The following is a 20,338-nucleotide window of genomic DNA, read 5'->3' on the forward strand; positions in this document are numbered from 1 at the left end:
TGATCAATTCATTAAGAATTGATCTAAATACCATTTTGGCATTTTGACAGAACTTTGAGACATGATACACTTAGATAATTACCCAATAAGTTAACTGAACCATTGAATAGGCTCATTTGTAAGACATATAGTCATAATATTGTTGTCAAATCGTTAATTGGTAGTATTTAAGTGGTATTAACATTGATTCGCTAATGGTTAACTTACATAGAAATTAAAACACTAAATTTAAAAGCAGTGTTTTGGGATGATATGGGTTGTGTCCTTATTGTTTGACTTTTGATGAAATGTGGTTCTCAACACCGTATGGAAAGAATTGGGATTTATTAACCATATGATGGAGGCATAACGTTTTGAAGATTTAAACTGGTCTGGAGCTGACATTTCAATTAACTGCTATTAAAAAAATAGTTTGTACATTTGTAAAATTTATATTTAGTTTCTTTATTTCCGTTGTAGCCAAGGACTCAGATCTTTAAAGACTGATTTTCAGGTGTGTTTAGTTGTCTAATATTTTTCACAGTTGCAAAACTTTTACAGTACCTTTATTGGTCATCAATCCGTCAGCGATCATTCAGTCGTTGCGCGGATCGGTTCAAGGACTGTACGATACAAAATTATTTAATAATGCATAAGTATACAAATTACACTTTCCAGGACGCATGTGGCAAGTTTTCCTGATGGGCAAAGCAATGTTAAACAGTGCTTGCCTGGTAGGCCACCTAATTTTCTGTTCAACATCTCATAAAGGTAATTGGTGCAGTAACCTTCACTCGAGGTAAATTCAGTTTCAGCGAAGCTAGCCTGTTTAAATAGGTAGGGTATTTGTTTTATTTCCTCCCCTTAAAACATGTAATACACTATTAACCAACTACTGTTTACCAACCAATTATATTTCTTTTACCTATGTCAACTTTACAAGTGCAAGTGTACTTACTGAGAAAGTTAATATATGCTCAGTAATTTTGGAGATGCTTTCTGTGTCCATATCCCTCTGATATTGGTGCCCCCTTTTTAAGTGTAAATATCAATTAATCTTCTAAGTTAAGAAAGTCAAATGACGGTATATATTTACAGTATATGTATTTCTGTATACTGTGATCTGGTTTTCTTCCCTAAAACATAAACCACAAAGTATCATGTCGGAAAAAAGGCAAGATTGGACTACTACATGCACATTTCTGCATTAAATTCCGCATGTCATCAAATTGTGATAACTTGTGTAAATAAACAGATTTTTTATTGGAAATCTTTCAAAAAAGCAAAAGAGAGATGGAAACTTTGAAGAACACTGCATGTATATTTGTTCAAGGAATATTTATATTTTGTACTCATTAGCTACATTTATACTAGTCCGAATTTCCTCTGACCATGGAACCCTCCTCTTTTGTATTTGGATATTGATATGTCGGGTTGGGGTCAGAACGATGAAAACAGTGAGTTGGAGATTCAGTGAAACATATATTGCATAAATATCTCTACATTATTGTCATCAAAATGATTTCCAAAATAAAAAAATCTACAATTTTAACATTAATCATCGCTTCGTGTGTGTGTGTGTGTGTGTTTGTGTGTGTGTGTGTGTGTGCCTTAGTTTCGTTTTTGCGGGTGCAATTTAGAAATGATAATGGCAATAAACCATGCTCGTATTTTTGCGTGATCAGATATAGAAATAAAGACAATTTTTTAATATAGGTAGGATTACAATATCTCTATAGAAATGATGGAATTGAAAAACTCAATACGTTACTTACATTATGTCATTTCAGTTGATATTATTAGCTTATGTTGGTAGATACCTTTGGTACAGGGTTGTAATCTTTAGAGCTGTTCGTATTTGTGTGTTAACATACTTCCTAAACAAAGGTGCTTGATTTAGATTTTATTTTTCGAAAACATTTTAACTAATCTTTTTTGGCGTTACCTCCCCTTGACTGTACATTTTCTTCGAATGTTTCCAATTCATATGGAATAAATCATGAAAATCGACATCAATGCTTTCTTTTATATCGAGTATCGGTTTGTATTGATTTTTTTTTTTTTGTATTCTTATGTTACGAAGGCATCATTCAATACAAAAGTACAATTTTCTTACCAGTTCAGGATATTCATTCGACAGTTACGCAGTGGTACTTTCCATCCTCTTCCTTGTTACTTTCTGAAATCTAAAATATTAAAGTATTAAGTTATGGTATACTGATCAAAACCCGAAAAATATTGGTTCCGATGTAGTTTCTTTAAAATATGGTTCAGTCTTCTAGGCAAGTCTGAATTAGAAATTGAAATTCTCTTACGCTTTCTTTGTGATTCATAATGTGTGGCGAAGGTGATAACAAAAATAAGGGCAAAACTGCGACAGAAATGACGTTCAAATTACAGCCAACGAAAACGCATTCAAGCAACTCATAGTTAAAGACAATGTGACTCAAAACAAATGACGAGCAAGATGTGTCTATCATGCTTCATTGACGTATATATTTTATTATAAAAATTGAATTGGAATGTTACTTTTTGGAAAGCACAAAAAGTAATCAGGGAGTAAACAAATCAGGAATAAAAAAAACTTAGAAAATCTGTAAGCAATCCTTACAAGCATAATAACCCACTCCTCAATTTAATGACATGAACTTTACCTCTACATTGATTTAATGTAAAATCTACATCTATAATATGATGTCACGATAGAAACATGTAATAAAAATCTTTTAGAAGGTTCATTCATTTACATTCAGTGGTGTAGGAGGAATAACGGATAAGATATATCACCATGTCCCCATATTTATAATGACAAAGTGAGTGTTTCGCTTTATGAAACCCTCACCTTGATTCAGACCAACATCTTCAATATAAAGTGTGCACAATGAGAATATGTAATAAAAAGTCGGTAAAAAATTCATTTAATTCCATTCTGAATTGCAAGAGAAGCAGCCGATAAGAGCTAAATCACCCATGTCCCCATATTTAAAAATTACAGAGTTTATGCTCTGTTATGTGAAACCCCCAAATTGATTTGTATCAAATTCTGGAATATGAGGTACACAATGGAAATATGTAATAAAGATTATGTGAAAGAGTCATTCAATTCCATTCAATCGGGTGCGGAGAGTAACGTAGCGGCCCCGTGTCCCCGTATATTTTTTGCCAGAAACAGAATATTTCTCATAAGATCAGAATGCACAACTTTTTTCTGACAGCGTATAGAATGTCTTTTAACCTTGGTCCAAAACCCCGTCTCTCAAGCAAGGACGGCTTATTTAGAAGCCACATAATAGTAGGTACATGTACTAGATATTGGAAACTTTAATATTTACACCATATGCTCAAATGTTAGGTATAGTTCTGCTTATGGAAGGGACATTTATATTTTCAAAGTCAAAATCGTGTAATGTATCTTTCTGTCATCTCGTTCCACGAAAGAAATGTCAATTCACCTTACAACGATATTGGTGGAAACACGCTAGTAACACAACCACCTAAAATCGTAGTGGCATTAACCATATTTGGATACCTACAAATTCTAAACATGTACTTGAAAACCTAAAATCCCGCAGTTTTTTTTTTCTAAAATTAGTTCTTTTCAAACTTTTGACTTTTCAACACTTTACACTATACTGCCACATGATAAATTGAAATCTCGTTTAAAAGTATTAATTTACAAATCCTGTGTTGTTCTACGTTAAAAACCGAAATACTAAATATGTATTATGCCTTTGACAGGCATTTTGAGTTATAGAATATGATCGTGTAAACCATCTCACAGACATTCATACAGTTTCACGTTTAGCATTTTTACAGCACATTTAACAACATCTAAATATTGATAATTTTTTACAAGGAAAGGTCAAAATATATTTTTAAAGACTATAATATTTGTTTGCCTGAGTGTTGAACAAACTACTTACCTTTTCAAAATTCTAGTTTGTTCTTCATTCTATTCTTGTCTCTTTCTGTCCTCTATGATGTAAATCTACCAACTTTCTGCAAATGAAGAAAGAGGGTAGTTTTATATTTCAGGACACACTATCTGATACAGGAATTGACAAATTTTTACTTCTTCGATATGTCTTGCATTTTTTATGACTCATTTTAACTAAATCGTGTATTTTCCCCAATATTTCTTTGATCAAGGGTTCATGTTTTGTTATCATTTTCTGAAAATCAACAAATTCTCTGCAAATGAGAAAACGGGTAATGTTTTACACTTCAGGTGAGACTATCTCTTATAGGAATTTACAAATGTGTTACTTCGTCGATGTGTCTTCAATTTGTATTTTATGACTTTTCTGTCGAATTACTTGATGACTCATCTTATCTAAATCCTGTACTTCATATTTCACAATATTTCTTTTCGAAGATCCATTTTATTCATTTTTAATGAATAACTTTACAATCAAAAATGACCATATCATTCAGTTTTAGTCTGCATAATGATAATATCTAAATCATGTTTTTAAGATACACTTTCTTCATTTAAATAATAGAGATTCTTTTTCTAAACATAAATTATATCATACATTTGTTAAACATTCGTTTTTAGCGATATTCCTGTGAAAAACAATAGGAATAAAATCCTTCAATTTATCTGAATATGATTACCTTGATTGCTTAGCATAACTTAGGGAAATTGTTATAACATTTTTATGACCTCTTAAACATTATCAGCAAAAATAATGTTGGCGTTACCTCCCCTTGACTGAGGGCATCATTAAAATAACCTGCAGTCAATTTTATATAAACTTTCAATTTGACTTCTTGAAATAAATAAGCTCATAATAGTTCTCCTTTAAAACAGACAAAATTATTCTTTATCAAAAATATATTGTTCTCCTTCATTATTATCATATATAAGGACAGTGTAACATTTGAAGTTGATCAATTCATTAAGAATTGATCTAAATACCATTTTGGCATTTTGACAGAACTTTGAGACATGATACACTTAGATAATTACCCAATAAGTTAACTGAACCATTGAATAGGCTCATTTGTAAGACATATAGTCATAATATTGTTGTCAAATCGTTAATTGGTAGTATTTAAGTGGTATTAACATTGATTCGCTAATGGTTAACTTACATAGAAATTAAAACACTAAATTTAAAAGCAGTGTTTTGGGATGATATGGGTTGTGTCCTTATTGTTTGACTTTTGATGAAATGTGGTTCTCAACACCGTATGGAAAGAATTGGGATTTATTAACCATATGATGGAGGCATAACGTTTTGAAGATTTAAACTGGTCTGGAGCTGACATTTCAATTAATTGCTATTAAAAAAATAGTTTGTACATTTGTAAAATTTATATTTAGTTTCTTTATTTCCGTTGTAGCCAAGGACTCAGATCTTTAAAGACTGATTTTTAGGTGTGTTTAGTTGTCTAATATTTTTCACAGTTGCAAAACTTTTACAGTACCTTTATTGGTCATCAATCCGTCAGCGATCATTCAGTCGTTGCGTGGATCGGTTCAAGGACTGTACGATACAAAATTATTTAATAATGCATAAGTATACAAATTACACTTTCCAGGACGCATGTGGCAAGTTTTCCTGATGGGCAAAGCAATGTTAAACAGTGCTTGCCTGGTAGGCCACCTAATTTTCTGTTCAACATCTCATAAAGGTAATTGGTGCAGTAACCTTCACTCGAGGTAAATTCAGTTTCAGCGAAGCTAGCCTGTTTAAATAGTTAGGGTATTTGTTTTATTTCCTCCCCTTAAAACATGTAATACACTATTAACCAACTACTGTTTACCAACCAATTATATTTCTCTTACCTATGTCAACTTTACAAGTGCAAGTGTACTTACTGAGAAAGTTAATATATGCTCAGTAATTTTGGAGATGCTTTCTGTGTCCATATCCCTCTGATATTGGTGCCCCCTTTTTAAGTGTAAATATCAATTAATCTTCTAAGTTAAGAAAGTCAAATGACGGTATATATTTACAGTATATGTATTTCTGTATACTGTGATCTGGTTTTCTTCCCTAAAACATTAACCACAAAGTATCATGTCGGAAAAAAGGCAAGATTGGACTACTACATGCACATTTCTGCATTAAATTCCGCATGTCATCAAATTGTGATAACTTGTGTAAATAAACAGATTTTTTATTGGAAATCTTTCAAAAAAGCAAAAGAGAGATGGAAACTTTGAAGAACACTGCATGTATATTTGTTCAAGGAATATTTATATTTTGTACTCATTAGCTACATTTATACTAGTCCGAATTTCCTCTGACCATGGAACCCTCCTCTTTTGTATTTGGATATTGATATGTCGGGTTGGGGTCAGAACGATGAAAACAGTGAGTTGGAGATTCAGTGAAACATATATTGCATAAATATCTCTACATTATTGTCATCAAAATGATTTCCAAAATAAAAAAATCTACAATTTTAACATTAATCATCGCTTCGTGTGTGTGTGTGTGTGTGTGTGTGTGTGTGTGTGTGTGTGTGTGTGCCTTAGTTTCGTTTTTGCGGGTGCAATTTAGAAATGATAATGGCAATAAACCATGCTCGTATTTTTTGCGTGATCAGATATAGAAATAAAGACATTTTTTTAATATAGGTAGGATTACAATATCTCTATAGAAATGATGGAATTGAAAAACTCAATACGTTACTTACATTATGTCATTTCAGTTGATAGTATTAGCTTATGTTGGTAGATACCTTTGGTACAGGGTTGTAATCTTTAGAGCTGTTCGTATTTGTGTGTTAACATACTTCCTAAACAAAGGTGCTTGATTTAGATTTTATTTTTCGAAAACATTTTAACTAATCTTTTTTGGCGTTACCTCCCCTTGACTGTACATTTTCTTCGAATGTTTCCAATTCATATGGAATAAATCATGAAAATCGACATCAATGCTTTCTTTTATATCGAGTATCGGTTTGTATTGATTTTTTTTTTTTTTTGTATTCTTATGTTACGAAGGCATCATTCAATACAAAAGTGCAATGTTCTTACCAGTTCAGGATATTCATTCGACAGTTACGCAGTGGTACTTTCCATCCTCTTCCTTGTTACTTTCTGAAATCTAAAATATTAAAGTATTAAGTTATGGTATACTGATCAAAACCCGAAAAATATTGGTTCCGATGTAGTTTCTTTAAAATATGGTTCAGTCTTCTAGGCAAGTCTGAATTAGAAATTGAAATTCTCTTACGCTTTCTTTGTGATTCATAATGTGTGGCGAAGGTGATAACAAAAATAAGGGCAAAACTGCGACAGAAATGACGTTCAAATTACAGCCAACGAAAACGCATTCAAGCAACTCATAGTTAAAGACAATGTGACTCAAAACAAATGACGAGCAAGATGTGTCTATCATGCTTCATTGACGTATATATTTTATTATAAAAATTGAATTGGAATGTTACTTTTTGGAAAGCACAAAAAGTAATCAGGGAGTAAACAAATCAGGAATAAAAAAAAACTTAGAAAATCTGTAAGCAATCCTTACAAGCATAATAACCCACTCCTCAATTTAATGACATGAACTTTACCTCTACATTGATTTAATGTAAAATCTACATCTATAATATGATGTCACGATAGGAACATGTAATAAAAATCTTTTAGAAGGTTCATTCATTTACATTCAGTGGTGTAGGAGGAATAACGGATAAGATATATCCCCATGTCCCCATATTTATAATGACAAAGTGAGTGTTTCGCTTTATGAAACCCTCACCTTGATTCAGACCAACATCTTCAATATAAAGTGTGCACATTGAGAATATGTAATAAAAAATCGGTAAAAAATTCATTTAATTCCATTCTGAATTGCAAGAGAAGCAGCCGATAAGAGCTAAATCACCCATGTCCCCATATTTAAAAATTACAGAGTTTATGCTCTGTTATGTGAAACCCCCAAATTGATTTGTATCAAATTCTGGAATATGAGGTACACAATGGAAATATGTAATAAAGATTATGTAAAAGAGTCATTCAATTCCATTCAATCGGGTGCGGAGAGTAACGTAGCGGCCCCGTGTCCACGTATAATTTTTGCCCGAAACAGAATATTTCTCATAAGATCAGAATGCACAACTTTTTTCTGACAGCGTATAGAATGTCTTTTAACCTTGGTCCAAAACCCCGTCTCTCAAGCAAGGACGGCTTATTTAGAAGCCACATAATAGTAGGTACATGTACTCGATATTGGAAACTTTAATATTTACACCATATGCTCAAATGGTTGGTATAGTTCTGCTTATGGAAGGGACATTTATATTTTCATAGTCAAAATCGTGTAATGTATCTTTCTGTCATCTCGCTCCACGAAAGAAATGTCAATTCACCTTACAACGATATTGGTGGAAACACGCTAGTAACACAACCATCTAAAATCGTAGTAGCATTAACCATATTTGGATACCTACAAATTCTACACATTTACTTGAAAACCTAAAATCCTTTTCAAACTTTTGACTTTTCAACACTTTACACTATACTGCCACATGATAAATTGAAATCTCGTTTAAAAGTATTAATTTACAAATTCTATGTTGTTCTACGTTAAAAACCGAAATATTTTTCTGAAACATACAGAAGTGCAAAGTTAATATTAATAATGATGTATTGTCAATTAACAACTCTTCTGTTTATTAATAATTCAATATATCAACCAGAGCTTGAGATTAAGGAGACTAAAGAACAACTTGTTCAGCATCTTTTTTTACCTTCATCTCTAATTCGACAACATGGGTCGTTTCACTACTAAGATTTATGATGTATGAGACGATTTCAATTATAAAATTATAATATCTTTACATGCAGTAATATAAATTCATCTCCTGTATATAGTGTTTATATTTTACAATTGATTCGCCATGCCAGAGCAAGTACTTACTGCTCTGATTTCCTTGAATGCCATACATATCTCCGTAACAGCCTCCTGAATCAGGGATATGAGGAAATATCTCTCTAAATGTCTCTAACATTTTTTTTTCAGATATCAGTCCTTGGTTGAAAAATACCCAGTTTCTTTTAAAACAATGAGAGATGGTTGCTTTTTGTAAATTGTGCTTTGTATTGATACTGATTTTTCTGATTATGCCACAATTGCATGCATTTGATGTTTATTTACTCCGCGGTAGAAAAGGTAGGTTTGGCGCGCTGTAAATTTGAAATACCTATTCCAAGTCAGGACCCTTGCAGTACCATCTATTCCGGTGACGTAATATCTATTTTGTCAGATTTTTTAGGACTTGACTTGATCCTGGGTCGGATTAGTGTACGGTAGTTTTGGTGTTTCCCTCATTCAACCATGCGCTCGCATAATCTATAACTGCATCCATTATGAATTGAAATTATGATACCAGTCTACTTGCTGCGCCTTATCGAATTTCGGGACATGCAATATTTCAAACTTTCAAAAGTTCTCTCTCCTTGAATGATTGGTTTTAGAACAGATTTTTGAATTACATTTAAGTGCTTAGGGCTTGCGATGTTTGTTCATAGTTGAAAATTTTCGGCAATGGAGTTGTAATAGTAATGGACAAAAGCTATAGAAACAATTTTGTAATAAGGCAATATCTCTTACATTATGTCATTTCGGATAAACATGTAGCTCCTATTTATCGCATCAGTATTTGCAAATATAGTGTGCAGAATTTGTATTTTATTTTCATGAATAGGCTCCGTCATGACAGAATGACAGTTATTAATCATTATTATTAGAAGTCATGTACGTATTGAATAACCAAAATATGATCATAAGTGTCCAAGGACGCGAAGGCACTGATTAGCAAGAGTACAGAACTTGTTCAATCTAATGAAAAAAAATGTTATAAAATTTCTTTGAAAGTTTCATTCGATTCTATTCGGTGGTGTAGGGCGATTTACGGATTAGAGATGTCCCAATATGCATAAAAGATTTAGTCTGCATTTTGCCATATGAAACCTTTAATTGCTTCGGATTATAATATAAAATATAGTGAGCACAATAAGAACATGTTCCATACAATTTTATTCTGAGGTATAGGAGGTATAATGGATAAGAGAAAGGCCCCAATAACTTCATATTCACATATGACAAAGTCCATGATTTACTATGTGAATTTCCTAGATTACTTCAGAGCAAAATCTTTTAAAAAAGGTGCACAATGGCTACTGGTAATAAAAGTTCTGAAAAAAATGTCATTCAATTCCGTTCCTTGGTGTAGGAGGAGTAACGGAAGGACGGAAGTATTGACGGAAGGAAGGAAGGACGCCCTTTTTATCTGTAAACGCCCTGTTTTCCTGGTCCATGCTCCCAGTTTTTAGTGGAATCCGAGTAGCTCATTTGCTTTTGTTACTTTGTATGTATGATTTTAGTTACTGTATGTTCTTTGTTGTGTATGTCTTTTTTCCATGTCTGATCTTTGTCCCTGGATTGCATTCTTTTGATTACTGCTATAACCTTGGTTCCCTTGATTACTTTTCATGTGATTTTCATATGTCAAGGACCATCACGAAAAAACACAAGAAAAATATATATGTTTTCAATTAAAATTTCAATATATGATACTCTCTTATTAAAATATGAATAGGTAAACAACAGTTTCCAAGATGATTTCAATCATTAAAGGCATATTTTATTTTCATTTGAATTGAGTCAAAACATGCAGTTCATGAGTTTTATAGGCAAAAATAGATATATTTCCTTACCGGTTCTAAATATATATTTCTATATGCTTTGTAAGTTATGTTGCAATTCTACTTGTTTATATTGTAAAAGTTTTATCTCCGACTACTGATAAAATCTTACGCATTTTTAGTGTGATACAGTTCTGAATGTCTGTCTTATGCAACAACTCATAATCAAAAATAATACATTTCGAACATTTGAAAACATTAAAATTTTAAAAGAACTCACCTTACAATGAACAAGTACCAGAAACTCTATCAAAAACTGCATCACAAATTAAGAGTTAACAAACTAAAATGTTGTTTAACAAAGCATGTGATTCGTTGGTCTACTCATGTGGTATACGCCTTCACAAAGCATAATTTAAATTTAATTGGTTTAATCGTTACAACCAAATGATTGAATCAGACAGACAAAACCATTGCTATAGCAGTTCACATTTATGGTAGAAGACTAAACCCACACTTTTAAGCAGAATTCAAATGGCAAAATATATCAAATATTTTTGAATACGTTATCTTTATATTAAAAAAAAATTAAAATGTACAAACTTTTATTGTGTAGATTTTTCTTTTGCATAAATCTATTACTGTTAGAAGTACCAGAAGAACATTCCATGTATCTGAATTGTCAAATTATTGACGCTTTTTTAATTTTTATTTGTTTAATTCAATCTAAATATATTTTATTCATTTATTTATTTTTTGCCGATATCCAGAATTTTCTAAGGAAAATTATTTCCGTGTAAGGATAAAAGTGGAACTAAGTGCAGTCAAAACTCCTGGTATTTCCAATATTGCCATTTAATCATTATAAAGTAAGAAACCTGTCATTTGAAAACAACATTACAGAAAAAAAACATATTCCATCTAAACAATGATTCTGAAACCATTCTTTAACAAGAACAGGTTGCGCATTTACATTTTATAACGTCTTCCATAAAGTCTCACTAACCACTTCTAACATTTCCATTACTTTACATGTTAAAAAGTAAATTTCAATGTTTCACTGTGAATTCCCAGGACAAATGATATCTTCAAGTTGCATGCCTTTGCAAAGCGTGGAAAATAAGGCTTTCAAAATTAATATGCTAATGGTACGATGATTGCATGGAAGCAAATTATTTACACATGTTAACAATAGTCATGCACTTTTGTAGTAAATTACAAACATGCGTATTAAGTACGCATTCTCAGCTTCATTTTGACTACTTCTGATCCGAATAAACAGAAATAATGCACTAACAATGTATAGATCTGTATTCAGTGTGTTTTTGGTACTACATAGGGGTAATGACCTGACCATTTGACACGGAAGTGGTTGGTATGACCTTAAGATTAAATTCCTACTCTCCCTTTTTCACTCTATCTAAATTTCCAACTCCCCATTCAAAGTTACAATGGGCCAATACGTATAGGTCACGTATTAAATTAATTATTGATTTTTTATAACACTATATTGAATAATTTTACATAACGCAACGCATTTCTTAACCAATGATTAATTAATAAAGATTCCTATTCCCCTGACGCCATTGTCCTGTACACAACTGAACCGTTCTCGATTAGGAAATATTTTTCATTCGAGCAATGCAATATAGATATACTGGAAAACAGATCGATCTTAGAACATGAACAGTCTGTTAAGGAATGACCATTTTTTTTGTTTATAACTGTAGCAAGTTCTCTACAATCTTATTTTAACTATCAGTTATCTTCAAAGCTTAATTGTTATCATTATTTTTTTTCATAAAAAATATATACATTTTAATAAAAAAGAAGGTATTTTTGGGAGTACGTTGCAAAGTTATAGGGCCAAATATCGCATAAGCCTGTCGGAGTACAGTTTAATGATAAATATTTAAAAGTAATTATCTTTCTTAAATGCCTTTATACTGAAACAATCAATAGTGTTGGTAAATAATAGTAATGACGTATATTTTTATATAGCCTAACTGGCCGAGTGGTCTAAGGCGCTGGACTTAGTGCAGGCGGTGTTGCCATAGATGTCACAGCGGTACGAGTTCGAGTCCCGCGGAGGGAACGACCAAACATTTGCTTCGCAAATTTGACAGTTCTAACATCGTTGGGAATTTTTCAGACCCTTCTATATATATATATTGACCATATTTGATCTGTTTAGATGTATATGTTTGAATATTCTGATATTAAAATATGATTAGTTTATTAATTATAAATTACATACCTACCTGTGCACCTGGAGTATGCTCCCAGTTTTTAGTGGAGTCCGAGTTGCTCATTTACTTTTGTTACTTTGTATGTATGCTTTTAGTTACTTTATGTTCTTTGTTGTGTATGTCTGTTTTCCATGTCTGGTCTTAGTCCCTGGATTACATTCTATTGATTACTGCTATAACCTTGTTTCCCTTGATTACTCTTTCCTTTAATAGCTTGAATATCACTTAATGTCAAAATGTTTCATTAAGGTAGATTAAATCTATTACACGTAGCATTTGTGTCTGTCATAATTCAAAATTATAGAAAAGTATGTATTTTCAATCAGCAAACAGTGTTTGAAAAGATGCCAAAAGTTTTTTTTTTTTTTTAATTAATTTAACTAAAATATGTTTTGGATACACCTATATTTGGTATAATCATGAGCGTTATGTTTATAAACCCTCTTTCAAGGAGGGGATAATAGACGGTAAAATGTTCTATAGAAATGTATTGAGAATTTTTGATTTTTTTAATAGTACAAGAAAAACGTTCGGGACTCCTGTTTTCTTCTCGAAATATAAATAATTTCAGATAAGTGTTCAGTTTACAAATATTTAGGTAATTGTACCTACCAGTTCTTTTGCAAAACTGGGAAAATTCCCTATAGAATCTATATAGCATATTGTTAAAGAATCTTCTATATTTAGGCTCAATTATCTCGAATTAAAGTTCGATAACTTATTATTTATTGTACAATTTTACAATTTTTTCGTTTAATGTCGTCTTTAGAAACATTAGAAATTTTTTCTCTTAAAAACACCTTAACATTTTATAAAAATGTCATATATTACAAAATATCACAGACAAGGGAGGATTTATTTCTATTTCAAATTGTTAAAACGGAATATCTCATAGAGGGGAGAAATCTATCTTTATTTTAAAGTTTTACACGTACATTTACATTATTTTTTATAAACGAATGGATTCAAATTTTTTTTATGAATATTCAATGGAGATCACAATCACGTTAATTGCTAATTAAGCAATCATTAATACTGAATGTGAGATAAAATTGCTGACCAAATTACCTTTTTTTTTCTTTCGGAGGTTTGACGAATATTACGGCAAACATCCGACACTAACTTTTATTCGAAGGTCAATTGATTCGAGAACAGTAGAAGTATCTCTTGTTAAACTGCGTAACATTTGTCTGTACAAGTTAAAATATGTTAAAAATATGTTAAAGTTTTTGTTTGGAGTTCACAATTTAGATTTGTTAACAAACTAATGCATATGTTAAGTTCATCACGCTTTCTAAATTATTTCTGTGTTGACCGAACATAATGTTAATGGATATAACGATATTATTCAAACATAGACCCTTTTTTAAAATATTTTTGATTATATATATACAGTAAAAAAATATAGAAATACAGTTGAATATCGGGAAACAAAAAATAGAATTAAGAACTTACCTTATACTAGACGAAGACAAGACACTTCACAGAAACCGGAAAGTATCACTGCTTTATTTAACAAGGGAAATTGTCTGTATCACAATTGCACTGTCATCAAACTAAAATCTTGTTTAACTTAGCATGTGATTGGTTGGTTGTTATGTGGAAAACGCCTTTATAATACACAATTACTTGAACTCGTTATCACAATTGACAGATTTCAATCAGTAAAACAGGTGATATGAAAGAGTAATCAAGGGAACCAAGGTTATAGCGGTAATCCAAAGAATGTAATCCAGGGACAAAGACCAGATGTGGAAAACAGACATACACAACAAAGAACATAAAGTAATTAAAATCATACATACAAAGTAACAAAAGCAAATGAGCAACTCGGACTCCACTAAAAACCGGGAGCTTGGACCAGGTGCACCGGTAGGGTAAGCGTCCTCTGCTTTTCTGGAAACACCCGCCGAGTTGCTCATAAAATGTCAAGTCCGGGGTAGACAAACGAGGAAAGGCAAACTTTGACCCGTTGAATAAATTAGTTTTCATGGTGTTTAACAGTCCACGAGTTCATGATGACGGCCATAAAACTTCTGTAGTGATGACTTCAATCTTGTAGCAACATAACCCTGTTCCAGAAGCCTATTTGTTAGAGTTCTAGCGCGACACAAAAAAAGTCTGCGTAGTTTCAGCAAGCTCTGGCATAACGTATGAGTTGTGATATAAACACTCCATACGCAGGAGCCGAAAGGATGTTGCCACAGATGAAAGAAAAGTTAACAATTCTGAATGAAAAGTCATCACATTTGTCGTAAAGTTTGTTCAATAGTTTTATTATCAGAGGTAGGCATAGAAAAAATTAGCAGTGATAAGACATATACTGCTACCACACTCTCCAAAAAAGAGATTGTGGAAAACCATAAATCTGTGCTATCCTCCTTTGGTCTCTTTACCAAAATGATTTAATTAGGATTTGAATATACTACACGTTATTTATGCAAAATTATAGAAAATCTCAACCACTCTTTTTTTTAAACGATAATTCTTAATAATTCACTAATGTTTCTACTTATGATTAAGTAGTAAAAGTTTAACATAATTTTATCATACAAATCGTCAGTCGAAACGGTGATGTATTGGTTCATAGATAATATTGAAAGGGTTATTCATATGGATAAAACATGACATTTCTCGTTACTGTTACGTCCGTAATTGAATTATGATATTTCTAGTCTCTAGTTGGAAAATTGTTTTTGTTGTTTTACATATTTTTGCATAAAATGTTTCACAAAATACATTGTATCTTACAAAAATCAATTGTATTTGCTGAAAAAGGACATTACTTGAAATTTGAATTTTATATGGGAAAGTTTGTTTTCTGGGGTTTTTAAAATGCTAAATGAATAATTTAGCTTGTTGTTCTACTTTCATAAGCATATCATATTTCAATAATTGAAGATATGAGGTCCACAAGATGAGGGCCAATAAGGCATTATTCTGCCTACTGATATAATTGGTAAACTAATTATTTAAAAAAAAAGATCGGAAGTAAACTTAATAATAAAATAATTCATCATGTAAATTTTCAATTTTATGCATTAAGTCTTGAATGCTATTCAGTAATGCAAATAGCATTTTTTCACTTTTTTACAACTTATTTTTTAGTGAAGTCCAGCGTTAACAAAAAAAAAGGATTGAAGCTGCAAGTGTATGTTAATTCATTCCTTTTACAGGAAAAGAGAATTTGTTGTCCTTCCGGTCAAGTAGTTATGGGAGATTTAATGATCATCAAAAACGAATCTCTCCGTAATATCCTTTCTAAAGGTCACAAGTACCGTAAACCACGCTCCAGAAATTGGAATTATAATTTTAAATTGCTTACGGATGCCGTGGATAAACGAGAACAAGAAGACATTGATTCTCTAGTTAAAGGCCGTGAGGTCTAATATTTTGAAACAAATGAAAGTTTTAAGTAGGTCAATGAGTTCCATTGCTACATCAGTTTTCAAAGATCCCGATGTAGCAAAAACAGTGTCTACTATTCATGACAAATATGTTGTCATACCAGCCGATAAAGCCCAAAACAACATTGTTTTTGTCTGCAAAACGTGTTACGTCCAATGTTTATTATCAGAGGTAGACGTAGAAAATAATAGGAGTGATAAGAACTATACTCTGTCCAAAGAAGAGATTGTGGAAAACAATAAATCTGTGCTATCCTCTTTTGGTCTCTTTACCAAATCGATGATTGTGATTTACCATCTATGTACTGGGTTCCTAAACTCCACAAGAATCCACACAAACAACGTTACATAACTGGATCTGCAAAATGTACCACCAAACCTTCTTCAAAACTCACATGTATACTCACATCTGTCAAAGAGGGTCTGCAGTCCTACGAAACACTTGTTACTCCTGTAGTGGTAGTAATTCAATGTGGATCCTGAAAAATTCGGAAGATCTGGAAACCAGCAGTTCAAGACTATTATCAGAATATATAAGCATTAAAACCTATAAAACACTGTATACTTCTATTCCACATATTCAGTTAAAATCCCTATTTAAAAATATCATACATCGTTGTTTTCCCCAAAAAATGGTACACCTAGATACAAATATATAGTTCTTGGTATAGATTCCACATACTTTGTAAGAAATATTTCCAACTCATGTTCCAAATATACAGAAGATGTTTACCGTGTGCTGTAATTTTTTATCGGCAACATATTTATCCAGTGTTGTGGACGCGTTTTTCAACAAACGGTCGGCATTCCAATAGAAACAAATTGTGCTCCTCTTGCTGACCCATTCCAGCACTCTTATGAGGCTGATTTTATAGCTGATCTGATCCGAAGGAAATTAATATTGTTTAGCTAGATCCTTTAATCTCAGTTTCCGCTATATAGATGACGTATTATCCTTAAACATTCCTAATTATGGGGATTTGATACATCGCATCTACCCCAAAGAATTTTAAATAAAGGTTACTACAGACACTGTAAAGTTAGCCTCATATCTTGACCTTCACTTAGAACTCGATAGTAGGGGAAAACTATTGACCACTTTACAACTTTTCATTCAGAATTGTCAACTTTCCTTTCATCTATGCCAGAGCTTCCCGAAACCACACAGATTTTTTTGCATCGAGCTAGAATTCTAACAACTAGGCTCTTCTGGAACAGGGTTATGTTGTTACAAAATTGAAGTCATTACTACAGAAGTTTCATGGTCGTCATTATGAACTCGTGGATCGTTACGGTGTATCCATCTGCGCCACGAAAACTGGTTTGTTCAACGTGTCATAGTTTTCCTTCCCTCTTTCGTCTCCCCCGGACTTGACTTTATGAGCAACTCGGCAGATGTTTCTAGAAAAGCAGAGGACACTTACTTCCTACCGATGCAACTGGTCCATGATCCCAGTTTATGTGGAGTCCGAGTTGCTCATTTGCTTGTGTTCCTTTATATATATGATTTTATTTACTTTATGTTCACTATTGTGTATGTCTGTTTCCATGTCTGGTCTTTGTCTCTGGATTACATTCTTTTGATTACCACTAGAATATTGGTTTCTTTGATCACTCCTTCCAACATAATCCTCTTCCATGAGCCTAATTGTAAGAAATCTAGCATCGTGCAGTCCGAGTAATTTCGGCAAACTCTGGCAGGACCTAAGGTCTTTATTGTAGCATTAAATCTATAATAACACGGTAATGTACGGTGTTCACTGGAATAAATTAGCTTTATGTCATTAGTAATGCTGAGATAAACAATCAATTCCTCCCAATCTCCTCTTTGATAAGACGAATTTTCCATCCCAGTTGCTCTGTGGGCAGAGCGGCTAGCCCCCGGCTAGGTTTCTGAGCACTATTTAGTCGCCTTTTACAATTGACAATTAAAATTGACAGTATTACAATATTTATGTTATGGCGAATATTAGTCCCAAATTTTTGGCCTCACAGCCTTCGTCAGAGACAAAAAAAGTATTGAAAACAAGTTTGGTGACTCCAACTTTTCAATACTTCTTACCCCTGACAAAGGCCTGAAGGCCGAAAATTTGGGCTCCATATTCTTCATATTTTTACGTTTTTAATTTGTATTTCATCTGTATGTATTTCGTTTTTACCTTTTAATCGTTGCTTTTGTTCATTTGTTCATTATTTTTATTTATGTTCAACTGACCCCCTTCAAAACATATGTAATGTTTATCTTTACAATTGATGTTTGTAATTTTACCATACAATTTTCTATGTCGCTGTTTTTACATTATTTTTCAATTTTATTAGTTCATTGAAAATATATTTGTCTTTACGATATTATAAGATGACAGAAAAGACTACTCTATAGAATGAATGTTTTTAATTCAACCGGTTAAGAAATTTGACACTTTCAAATAAATATTTTTAATCAAATGATGATATTATTAAGCCAAGGTGGCTCATCATTTGGAAAGATGTTCGTGAAATGATGAATCACCTTCTAGTTTTGGATTACGATGACATAGGTAGAAAAGAAAACAGATATGGGGAAACGCAAAAAAAAGTCACCATCGTAAACACCTATAAAAAATATTTTATACTTAAAAAGATCGCCAAAAGGTCTTCAATAGGTGTAAACGCACTTTCAAGTAAGCTATGAAAAGCGTCGACATTAAAAGTAATACACCGTCCACGGTAAAAGAACGATGACACTAGTGTTCCTTCAAAACAAACTAATAAGTGGGAAAAAACGACAGGACGTCACATTAAAGGCCAGTATGCAGTCAGACAGGTCTTATTTTTTATTAAAAAAAAACCCAAACCCTTACACTAAAAACAAACTTATGAATTATGAATTATTTACATACGTCTCTATCAAAATTGTAACAATTATCAAACACGCGTCTTCACACAATATTATAATGTGAAATGATGTTAAAGTCTTACAATATCGTCCTCTGGCACTGATTCTAGTATTTGTTCATAATAACATATTAGCATTGAATAAATTTGAAACAGATTCATATATATCTTCATAATGCTTTCATTACATCTTATAGAATGCGCCATATTCATGAGTGCAGATACGTGTTTGACGATGTGAGTATAAAACAAAAGTCCTGGTAATATGGTCATTATTGTATTAAAGTAAAACGTACGACTTAAATTTGTTGCAATAAAAGAGTGAATACTATGTATGTCTTGAAAATCAATCTTTTAGACAGATTGAATGATTGTGTTCTGCGATCATCTGCAGAAAACTGCATATGCCTTGTTTTTTACAATTTAGCCGGTGGACAAATTAGGAAAGACATTAAATGTTTAACATATTCATATTTCTGTTTATCGTGTTTCACTAACAATCATTGTTTAAGGATGAAATATTTGACATGTTTATGCCAATAATATTATCTGTTATCTAACAATTTTGGTTAATAAAATATGATACGATTTCAGATAACGATGGTTTTATGATTGGGATGTGATTTAAAATTCTCAAAATCAAAGGCTAACCTACTCCAGTTACAAGACATTATCCCGTATAAACACTCATAAAACTTCTTTTATATCTTTTAAAAAGTCGTTACGTAACTTCCTTTACAATATTTGGAAGCACTATCAAATCAACCATTTTTATTCTTATTTATGAGACTATCTGCATAATATTGAGTCTACATCAAAGGTTATTTTTGCAATTTAACCAAAAAAGAAATTTTATTCAACTTCTTCGTATCATTTTACAATTATTATTTTTTATCCGTTATTCGTGAAAACCTAATTTGTCTTTATTCTTTGTTTGTGCTACTTAATCATTACTTATTTCTTCTTCAATACTCACAATTTTCTCGTAAGCATTTTGTTTTACCCATTCTTATTCCTTCAGGACTTTTTTCCTACCACAGACTTTACTTTTTATTGGCAGGTCTGCGGGTGTTTCTGGAAAAGCAGAGGACGCTTACCCTATTGGTGCACCTGGTCCATGCTCCCAGTGTTTAGTGTAGAAACACCCGCCGAGTTGCTCATAAACAGTCAAGTCCGGGGTAGTCAAACGAGGAAAGGAAAACTATGACCCGTTGAATAAA

General features: G+C 32.2%; 2 long non-coding RNA genes across 11 annotated transcripts in view; one reads left to right on the forward strand and one right to left on the reverse strand.

Moving 5' to 3' along the window:
• The window catches only part of LOC148599868 (uncharacterized), a 26,504-nt gene extending 12,059 nt beyond the window's left edge, over nucleotides 1–14,445 (reverse strand). For 5 of the 8 annotated variants that reach the window (XR_015918119.1, XR_015918120.1, XR_015918121.1 and 2 more), the window contains exons 1-6: nucleotides 14,293–14,445; nucleotides 6,974–7,043; nucleotides 3,903–3,978; nucleotides 2,096–2,165; nucleotides 1,800–1,856; nucleotides 1,076–1,115 (exon numbers count right to left, since the gene is read on the reverse strand). This is a non-coding gene — a long non-coding RNA (uncharacterized LOC148599868). Of the gene's footprint in view, nucleotides 1–937; nucleotides 1,116–1,754; nucleotides 1,857–2,095; nucleotides 2,166–3,902; nucleotides 3,979–5,412; nucleotides 5,472–6,630; nucleotides 6,733–6,973; nucleotides 7,044–10,868; nucleotides 10,981–14,292 lie in introns of those variants that run through there. The other 3 variants (XR_015918124.1, XR_015918126.1, XR_015918125.1) reach the window with 3 other exon arrangements.
• The window catches only part of LOC148599869 (uncharacterized), a 26,945-nt gene extending 7,345 nt beyond the window's left edge, over nucleotides 1–19,600 (forward strand). The window contains exon 3 of one of the 3 annotated variants that reach the window (XR_015918118.1): nucleotides 12,590–12,795. This is a non-coding gene — a long non-coding RNA (uncharacterized LOC148599869). Of the gene's footprint in view, nucleotides 1–12,589; nucleotides 12,796–15,945 lie in introns of those variants that run through there. The other 2 variants (XR_015918116.1, XR_015918117.1) reach the window with 2 other exon arrangements.
• Nucleotides 19,601–20,338: the final 738 nt, after the last annotated feature.

The sequence above is a fragment of the Perna viridis genome, chromosome 13 (assembly GCF_037379345.1).
Source record: "Perna viridis isolate PV_CMFRI_1.1 ecotype Kerala chromosome 13, ASM3737934v1, whole genome shotgun sequence".
Taxonomy (NCBI): domain Eukaryota; kingdom Metazoa; phylum Mollusca; class Bivalvia; order Mytilida; family Mytilidae; genus Perna; species Perna viridis.